At 29.5% G+C, this 9201-nt stretch overlaps 1 long non-coding RNA gene across 1 annotated transcript; it reads left to right on the top strand.

The window, feature by feature from the left end:
• Positions 1-2996: 2996 nt before the first annotated feature.
• On the top strand, positions 2997-8925 carry LOC118183107 (uncharacterized). The gene is made up of 4 exons (XR_004757175.2): positions 2997-3063; positions 4765-4845; positions 7598-7697; positions 8549-8925. It is a non-coding gene; the product is annotated as an uncharacterized LOC118183107 (long non-coding RNA).
• The last annotated feature ends 276 nt before the right edge of the window (positions 8926-9201 follow it).

Genomic DNA, 9201 nt, shown 5'->3' with positions numbered 1-9201 from the left:
GATGACGTCGTACTTCAAAATGGGAGTTATTCTATTCAAATATAATTAGGAAATATCTTGTCTGAAAAAGGATGATTTGATATGCATGGAAAAAATAAAGATTGTGATTTTTCAAGATATGTTGTGCTAAATTGCGTCATCATGCTTTCCACTCTGCCACCTTCAAGCCACTGCAATCTTCTCGGTCATCTACGCAGTATCGTAAGCTGTTGGGAGATCCACTGCTTTCATCTACGCATTCTGAAATTATTACATATATATAATAACATCATGATGTTATTTTGAATGCACGTCATCCATCCTATGCTCATATCGCCGTTGTTGCGTTTCTATTATTGGTAGAAATCATACATGCTAAACGAAGAATTTATAATTGTACTTTTACAAAAGTTAAATACTACTATTTCTAAATAATACCAATTTTGAAATCATGTGACTCATCTTAATTCACATCGCTGTTGCCGTTTTCCAACTGTTAGTTCTTACTACAACCAATAGATGGCGCATTGTTCATTTACTTTTCATAACAGTCTAGAGCTTTCTAGAACAGTGTAAAAAGTAGAATTTAAGTGTGTTTTTTAATAAAAGTTTTTAGCGAACATTTCGAAAACGGTGAAGAAATAGTCCAAAGTGAATGGTGATTTTCGAAAAGCTCAATTTGCGAGAAAAGGCATAACCGATAACAAAGCAAGTATCAGTTCTTACTAAAACTGTTACATGGCGTCATATTAGTTCTGCGCTATTCTACAGGTTTATTCGAGCTTGGTAAAATTTTCGCAATTCACGTTGAACCAAAATAAATGGAAAATCTATGTTTGAGATTTCGAAAAAACTCGTATCATCCGTCTACAGCATGGATAGTTGATCTGGTCCCTTCTGCCCACTAGTGGGCGATTTAAGCTCAGACATTAGAGATTTTTATCCGATCGTGAAGATCAAAAAAGATCGAAACACACTCAGACATACATGGTTGTATACATATATATGCACACGTAGAAGCTTAGTTCTCTACTTGAAGGTGTATGACTGGGTGGAAAATCCTGTTACTGCAAATAGTGCTGTGGTTGATATTACCTGCGAAGAAGAACAATTAGAACTCTATGATGAAGAGAGTTTATATAATCCTGTTAGTGTTGGATAAGGAAAACCTTTGGCTAAATAAGAAAAAAAAAAAAAAAAAAAAAAAAAATCTTATCTCACATCCGGATATGTGGAAAAATTATATATATTTTAATTGTACCTTTCCCTACCTCATATCTTCTAGAATCAACCTTTAGTGCTGCTTATCATATTATAAGCAAAGACAGAAATCGTCTGCATATCTGGTCTTTCATAAGAATGAATATGGTCGACTTAAATTCATAAGAAAAAGGAGACCTTCGTGTCTTCTTTACGAAAATAGAAACTAGACACGAAATCTTTAGTTTTGAAGCACACCACCAAAGCTTCCATTAAAAACTAATTAAAAATTTTGCATTTGGTTTTCATTTTCTTCAATTTAAACAACTTGTTGTTATTTTGTAATAAATTTTCTGTCTCTTATAAATATACTCAAAGTAAAATGAATGGATAAATTGAATCTAATTGGTTCTTTTTACTAAACCTCTGTTTAAAAAATTGCTTTGCATTTTCGTTAAACTGAACTGCCTCAAATCCGATGGAAAGTAAGGAAATTTTATTGCCTACAGAGCATGCGGTAGATATAAAAGTAATGGCTACTTCTTGCTCTAAATGAAGCCTCTTGACTCTGCGAAAAGCCGGGCAACGCCGGAGACTTCAACTAATGTATTATAAATTACATTGAAAAGGAATATTATATATTAAAAATGGGTGTACTCCAACTGTGCTAATGAAAATCCCCCCCGGGTCGAACTATAGTCCAACTGCGCCAATCAAAATTTCTTCCCCCTGCTGCCTACAAGGTTACAATTTAACTTTTCGAAGCCAATTGTAGCCAAGAGGAAAATAAAAATAAAGAAATAGAATTACATATCACAAGAACAAGTAAAAAATATCTAACAAGCAGGCTAATTACTTAAATAACAGTAATAAATGCGAGAGCTAACAAAGAAAATAAAAGGTATTGGTTAACATACATATTAGCATTACAAACATCTTTCATTTATTATAATAATATCATAAATTAAATAATTATAAAGCATTCCATATCAAAGTGTGTTAAAGTGTGCTAAAAATATATATATATATATTTTTTTTTTTTTGTTAATTAAAGTAATCATGTAAATGTTTGCAGAAATTAAATTTAGTTAAATTTAAAAAAAGCTTAGCATGAAATCTATTATAACAACATTACTATGCACTTGGAACACTGACGTATAAATTGTAAATAAATTAAAATTATTATGCTAAGAAGTTTTTTCTAAAATTTATCTAGAAGAAAGGAATTAGATAAACAATACTGCAAATTAATATAATCAATCAGGCCTCTCAATAAATAAAAGTTTATTTTTTAAACAAAAATTAAAAATTGGGATGCAAAAGTTTGCGTAATGTACTTGGAAATACCTGAACATATAATTAATTAAAAAAGTATAATTAAATTAATAACAAGCTAATTAACAGTAACATTAAGCTTAATTTCATTCGATCTAAAACAAGCAATCGATCAGAAGCTCCGCATAACTGAAATTTTAATGCTATTTTACGTAGATTTGAGTATAAAATAAAAGTTGCACTTGTGAAACAAGTGAATAATATACTGATAGTCATGACTATCAGTATTCCCGTTCAGACTATTCCTGTTGCAACAGGAATTAAAATACACTCTAAATCTCGCAGAGTGGGATTTGGAGGGTGACCGAAGTTTTCGCTTCGTTTCGTGTCAAAAAACGCAAATTTACTGTCTTGGTAGCAGAACATGTTTCCCACTTGCAATAATAACCTTGAGGAAGGGAGTGAATTGAAGGAGCAGGACGACCCCCTGTCTTGCCATTGTCCATCCCGACTGACCAAACAAATTTGCTAAGCCAAAGAACGTTCTTTTTCTAAGCGCCATTTCAAGCGAGGACAGTCGTAATAATGGATACAGCTCCTTTGCCAAAAGTAAGTTCGCTTTTAAAATATATATACAATTATTTCTTAATATAAATATCTTAATTATTATAAATTATAGTTAGATTTATGTGTCAAAATTTAAGTATGTAATAAAAAGTAGTTTTAGTTTGCTCTTTTTTTTAGGTGTCTGTAAATTTGCTTTAAGAGTAGCTTCATTTAAATTTGCTTTAAGAGTAGCTGTAACGTAGTTTTATTTATTATGTATTGCTAACACAATGAAAGCTGTACGTATGGATGGTACTTTTTGTAAATAATTCTTAACATTATTTTTATTTTTGAACAATTTACGCAAAGCTATCGAATTTAATTATTTAAATTTAGTTTTGCATGCATTCCTATTTCAAATAGGAAGAACAGCGGTGGAAAAAAAAAATGCATACTAAAGTTTTGATTTTTTTTATAACACAAGTGTGTAAATTATTTGGTAGTATTGGACGAAATAAAAACCGTATACTTTACTGAATTTCCTATTGAAGTCATATCGTTTTCAACTTCTAGTAGTTTTTAATAGATTTTTAACTTTCATTTTTTATAAATTCTGCTTATAGTTTGTGACAATAAAATTCACTTACTGTTAAAAAGCTGAATTTTTCCAAAATATAAATACTAGCACTACCTGGGTCATATCAGCATTCTAAAACTTATATTTTTGCAAATATGTTGTTATTCTCGAGAGTGTAGGTGTAGCTAAGGCCTATTGAACATTCAAAAGTCCGGGAGGCCAATAAAGCTGATAAGACGGCTTTCCGTTTACGATTTAAAAAAAATCTTGCATTCTTTAAAAAAGACTGAAAGCTTCAGATTTTAAATTACGTCCAAAGGGGCGTTTTTTTAACATTTTGTGTGTTACCTTTATTTATTAAATATCATGTTCTTCGCACTTAAATAAAAACATTAATTAAACCATAAAAACATTCAAAATTAAATCATAAAAACATTCAACAGCAATATCGCAAAATAATTTTAAAATGAACATATCTTTAGAATTTCCAATACAGAGTCTCGCGAGCTGGATATATATATATATATATATATTTTTTTTTTTTTTTTTACTCGTACAGTATTGCCATTGCTCGCTTTGAATTCGTTTACTTTGTTAATCAAAAATTCGTTGACGTATTACAAAATATTAAATAATAAAGCAAATAATAAAACCAATTTCAAATTCAAATTAGGGCTTCCACATGCCCATATTCTATGGAAGATTACCTTATTCAAATTTTGTTGGCTCTAGGTACCGTTGTTTTATTACAATGCGAGAAACATACATACATTACTGCAGATTCTTCATTATTTAATTTCTTTAAATATAATGTTTGGTGGCAGTAATTTGAAATGAAACATATCGGGAATCGATGCAAAATGCCAAAACGAAATTAACAGTCCTTCTGGGAGAATTGCCCCTTTGGACTAAAAAAAAACCCAGCTATTTAAAAAAAAATAGTAAGTTTTGATTTTCTGATGACAAACTGAAAACTATTGTATTATTAAATATTCCAGGTAATTCATGCAGATAACTATTTAATGAGAATTCATTTTCAGTCAAAGACCAAGCATAAAATTTTAGTATCTTCTCCATTTACATAGGTTCTATATTCCTATACTTGTGCCACAGCAAATTGTCAAATTTATCTGCCTCTTATCTTTTTTTTAAACTGTAGCACAATAAAATATTTTTTTTTTTTTCAGGAGGGATTACATGATAGTTCAAAATTATCAGATTTTTATAACTGCTAGAAATTCCCGAAGATGCTGTTAATGTCCTAAAAGGTAATTTTATTTTCTACTCTGTTTTAAATTAAAAACTATACCTAGTCCGGATTTTTGAAAATTCCAGATATTCAGTTGACTTATGCTATATACATGTATTTATTTTATGCTAAATATGTATTTACTGACAAATATACGTATATGCCAATATATAATATGTACACCAAATGTTTATTTCTTTTAATGCAAATAAGAAAATTAAAAAAACAGTATTTATTTTTAAAAAATGTAAGGCATGTTTTTTTCAAACTTAATTAAATAGTAAAATTCGTACATGTCTAAACATTTTTATTTCAACTGAAACAAAACGACATTTTTATATGTAAGCCATAAAACCTAAATGTTTGATGCATATTTATTTTATAATATGAAAATTAAGCAATATTGCCTTATATTTGTGGCAGCGCCTATCATATTTAAAAAATTAACTTATTTTATTAACAGATAATAAAATGCACAATTAAAAAACAGCTTCTCCTCCCTTCTATTGCGGGAGAAAACCTAATTCGACGGGTTATTTTTATTTATTTATTTCCCCCTAAGAAAACTTGTCAGGCATACTTTCAAAATTGTCGAAATATATACTAATTTAAACATGATAATTCTATTTGATTCATAGATTAATTCATGTACATCAACTCAATAGTTAGAAAGTTAAACTAATGACATTTACTTATTACTTTTCAAGATTATTGCCTTTTCATTTCAATTAGTTATTATATCTTCTCCTAGTGATATTAAAATGAGTGAGAGGATCTGATGAAGTAATGTTCAAAATAATATAATTGTTTACATTAGCAAAAGCTATTGTTGTATCAAACAAGTCTTATAAACCTTTTCTTATGCACAGTCCTTTAAAGTAGGAAAGAAATGTAAGTAATCTGATTTTAATAAACTCATATGAATTCATTTTCTGGTTTAGATAGGATTTAAAGACCCAGGTAACACAGCTTGTTTACTACATTTTCAATAACTAAGTTATGTGAACACTGTTAGAGGTGTAGCTAGAGTTCTTGCTGCCTCGCTCAGTGCACAATAAAAAGTCTATAAAATGTCAAAATGATATATATAAAAACAAAATATCTGGGTTTATTTTTGAAATAAAACATTAATTCTAATACCGTAAAGTACTATTTTGTTTGTTTTCCTTATATACAAAATCATTAATAGTATTCTAAAAGTTTGATTTACTACTCTATCAGCTGATTTGTAGACAGTATGGTACAATTTCTCAGTCTTTAGGTGTTTTTTAATCCATTTGTACTTTGCAAAATTCTTCTCGCAACAGTCATGAAAAAAATTTACAGATGTATATCAGTATTTGGAACTGCATTCTGAACTGCAGAAGTTCAAAGTTACCATCCTTTCACCTGCCTTCGAAAACGCTACCGCAAAGAATCCAGTAAATGTAAACGCTGCAAAAGCACGTTTGTTACAGTATATCCCTGCGCCCGGGAACAGATGCCCCTTGCCCCCCCCCTCTAGCTACGCCCCTGCGCTCATTTTAATTTATATGCCCTAAATACCATGTTTAACAGGCTGTTTACTTACAAATGCTTAATATCATGCTTTTTAATGCACATTCCCTAAATATTACCCACCAGCGGCAAAGTCGCTGAGCACTGGTAGTTCGGTCCAGAGTTTGAATCGCATGAAGGAGCTGGCTGCATGGACTTTTTTGTGGTTTTCTCCATGTGTAACGTGTATACGAACCAGTTTGCCTTACAAAGACCTCCACGGAGGCATCCTTCCCATTAGGCAGATTTTTGATGGCATGTCAGCAACTAAAGGACAAATAAAGGCTTTGAAAAGCTGTCAGAATTTTATCGAAGCTGTCGAAATTATGCTTGGCAGTAGATTGGATCAAGCTCTGAATACAAAAACAGGTCAATTTGAAACCAAAATTGTAAAAGAAACATTTCAGTATGTTTCAGTCATAAAAACAATTGAAATGGTTTTGTGTAATAGCCATGTAAGAAATTATATTGAAAGTGAAACAATTTCTAATGATAGACATTTAAAAAACAGTTTTCATCTTTTTATGTCCCAAGAATTTTGAAATATGTGGAAACAAAACGCCCTGATCTTCTGGTACCAAGTATTGCTGATTTCAGTGGTAAAAATCTTTAAAAATTTAACTAGGATTATAAATGATAGAATACTTTAAAACTTTTCTTTGTTTACTTTTTAATTACCTAGAGTAAAGTAATTTTGTATCTATTACTCACATTGGTCTTTATTCTTAAATGGCTTATAGTTTTTTTCTTCTGGCTCGTAAAGTTAAGCTGTAAATGCATGTGCCTCTAGTGCCAAAGGCCTTTTAATGATATTTTTGTAATCATTATGTAATAAACATGTGTATATATATATAGATGACCTAAAAGCATTAGTTTTGCTCACAGAACTTTTGCTCAGCTAAAATTATTGGAAAGAAAGAGGGACAAAGGTTTTATTCATTATTAATGAGTAAATATTTGGCATAAGTCTATGCATAAAAAATAATTTCATATGCTTAGCTATAAAATTCTTTTCATAGGATAATATTTTTAGTTTGCAGTGTATGTATATGTAAATAAGCTATTGATACTATATGTAAGTGAGCTGAGCTGCATATACTTTGAAATTTGCTACATATTCTATCTTGAAAGGTTCATGTGTGATATTTATATAGTTTCAATTAATTATTACATTTCACATGCAATTTTTATCCAGTATATGTCTTTTATATATACTTTTATTTTTATTTTTGTAGGGTAAAGGCAAAGCAAGTATTTTAGCATCAGGCTGTTATTTGGGAAAAAAAAAAAAAAAAAAAAAAATTCCAAATTCTGCACTTCTAATATTTGCTAAATGTAAGTATTGAGGAATTTTGATATGCTTTGCACTAACTTTCATTTTAAGAGGGCAGATTATATTAAAATGAGCCATTTTACAACAGTGAATGTATTTGGCCTCATGTGGCTAAAATTCATCTTCTCAGTCTGCTTTCGACTATTGTACCCACAGATGATGCATGGTCATTTAGCTAATTTCTGTAGAATTGGAATTGCATTGATTTGAATGTCACCTACATACTAGCAAATATTTCGAGAGAATAAGATGGTTTGTAATATGTGTGATGCCTTTATATGATCTAAATCTAAAGCATGACACTAATCATATATATGCATGTATATACATTGAACATAGATTTTTTTTTTTTTAACTTGTAAAGTGATGGAAAAATTGCTTCAAGGTGAAATTCAAAATATACACTTCCAGCCAGACTATAGCGATCATGAAATCAAGAACAAACATCTTTACAATAACAATAGTTTATTATGAAGGGATGATACTTGTTTTCATAAGGAAAAGACAGACTAATTCTCCATATAGTTTGTTCTTTTTACATTTTTATGTACATTATTTATTACATTTTTCATTAAGAAGCAACGCACAAATAGACTATCCTATTCTATATTTGCATCAATATAATATTTACATATTCCTATATGTATTTATACTGCATTTTTACAGAAACTAAAAGCAAAAGACCTCTATTTGAATAAAATTACTAGGAATTACTTATTTTTGAAAGAAGAAAAAATTTTCTGGCGATATTTTTTAATTGGAAAGATAAACTTTCTAGTATGGCTCATTGGTATTTGACTTGTCCTAATAGATAGGTAATGGATGTATTCTTAATAAAGAAATTTATTTTCAGGGAATAGAAGACATGGAATCTCTTGGACCATCTCAGAATAAACAGCTCATTATAGTGTGTATTACAAGTTCATTCTGTATTAAAGCAGTAAATCACTTAATAGCATGCCCAAATCATGCCATGAAGGCATTTGACATTCTATTTAAAACTAATTTTGTATTTAGCGTTCAATATGCACATACATCAACAAATTTTTATAATTTTGTTGCAAGCCTTTTGTATAATGTCAGCACTCCTAGAGCTTGTGTGGACTCTTTAAATACATGTTTGAGTGTGAATTTATTGCATTTTGTACATGCATTACATTTCATGCTTTTAATGTCATTTTATTGTCATATTTTAGTGTCATATTTTCCATTTTTATATATGTACATATATTTCCTAGAGTTTTTCATGCATTGCTTGTTTTCACTTATATTTAAAATACTTCGTTCATTGAAATTATTATAATTCTGCAGTTATGGTAATGATTCCTATTCGGATTTAATCAATAAATGAAATACATAATTTTCAGCAGAATTATGAAAAATGAATTTTTAGCTTACACATGTGAGCTATAATCCATATTATTTCACTTTAAAATTTACTTTATTTTTCCCAAATGAGACTTGGAATTAGCATATATAAAAATAAGTTATAGTCTAAAAGTATAT

Source organism: Stegodyphus dumicola, chromosome 4 (genome assembly GCF_044657685.1).
Source record: "Stegodyphus dumicola isolate Sdum_Otavi_A_Nest chromosome 4, ASM4465768v1".
NCBI lineage: Eukaryota > Metazoa > Arthropoda > Arachnida > Araneae > Eresidae > Stegodyphus > Stegodyphus dumicola.
The sequence above is the reverse complement of the archived record's forward strand: the minus strand, read 5'-3'. Positions and strand labels throughout refer to the sequence as shown.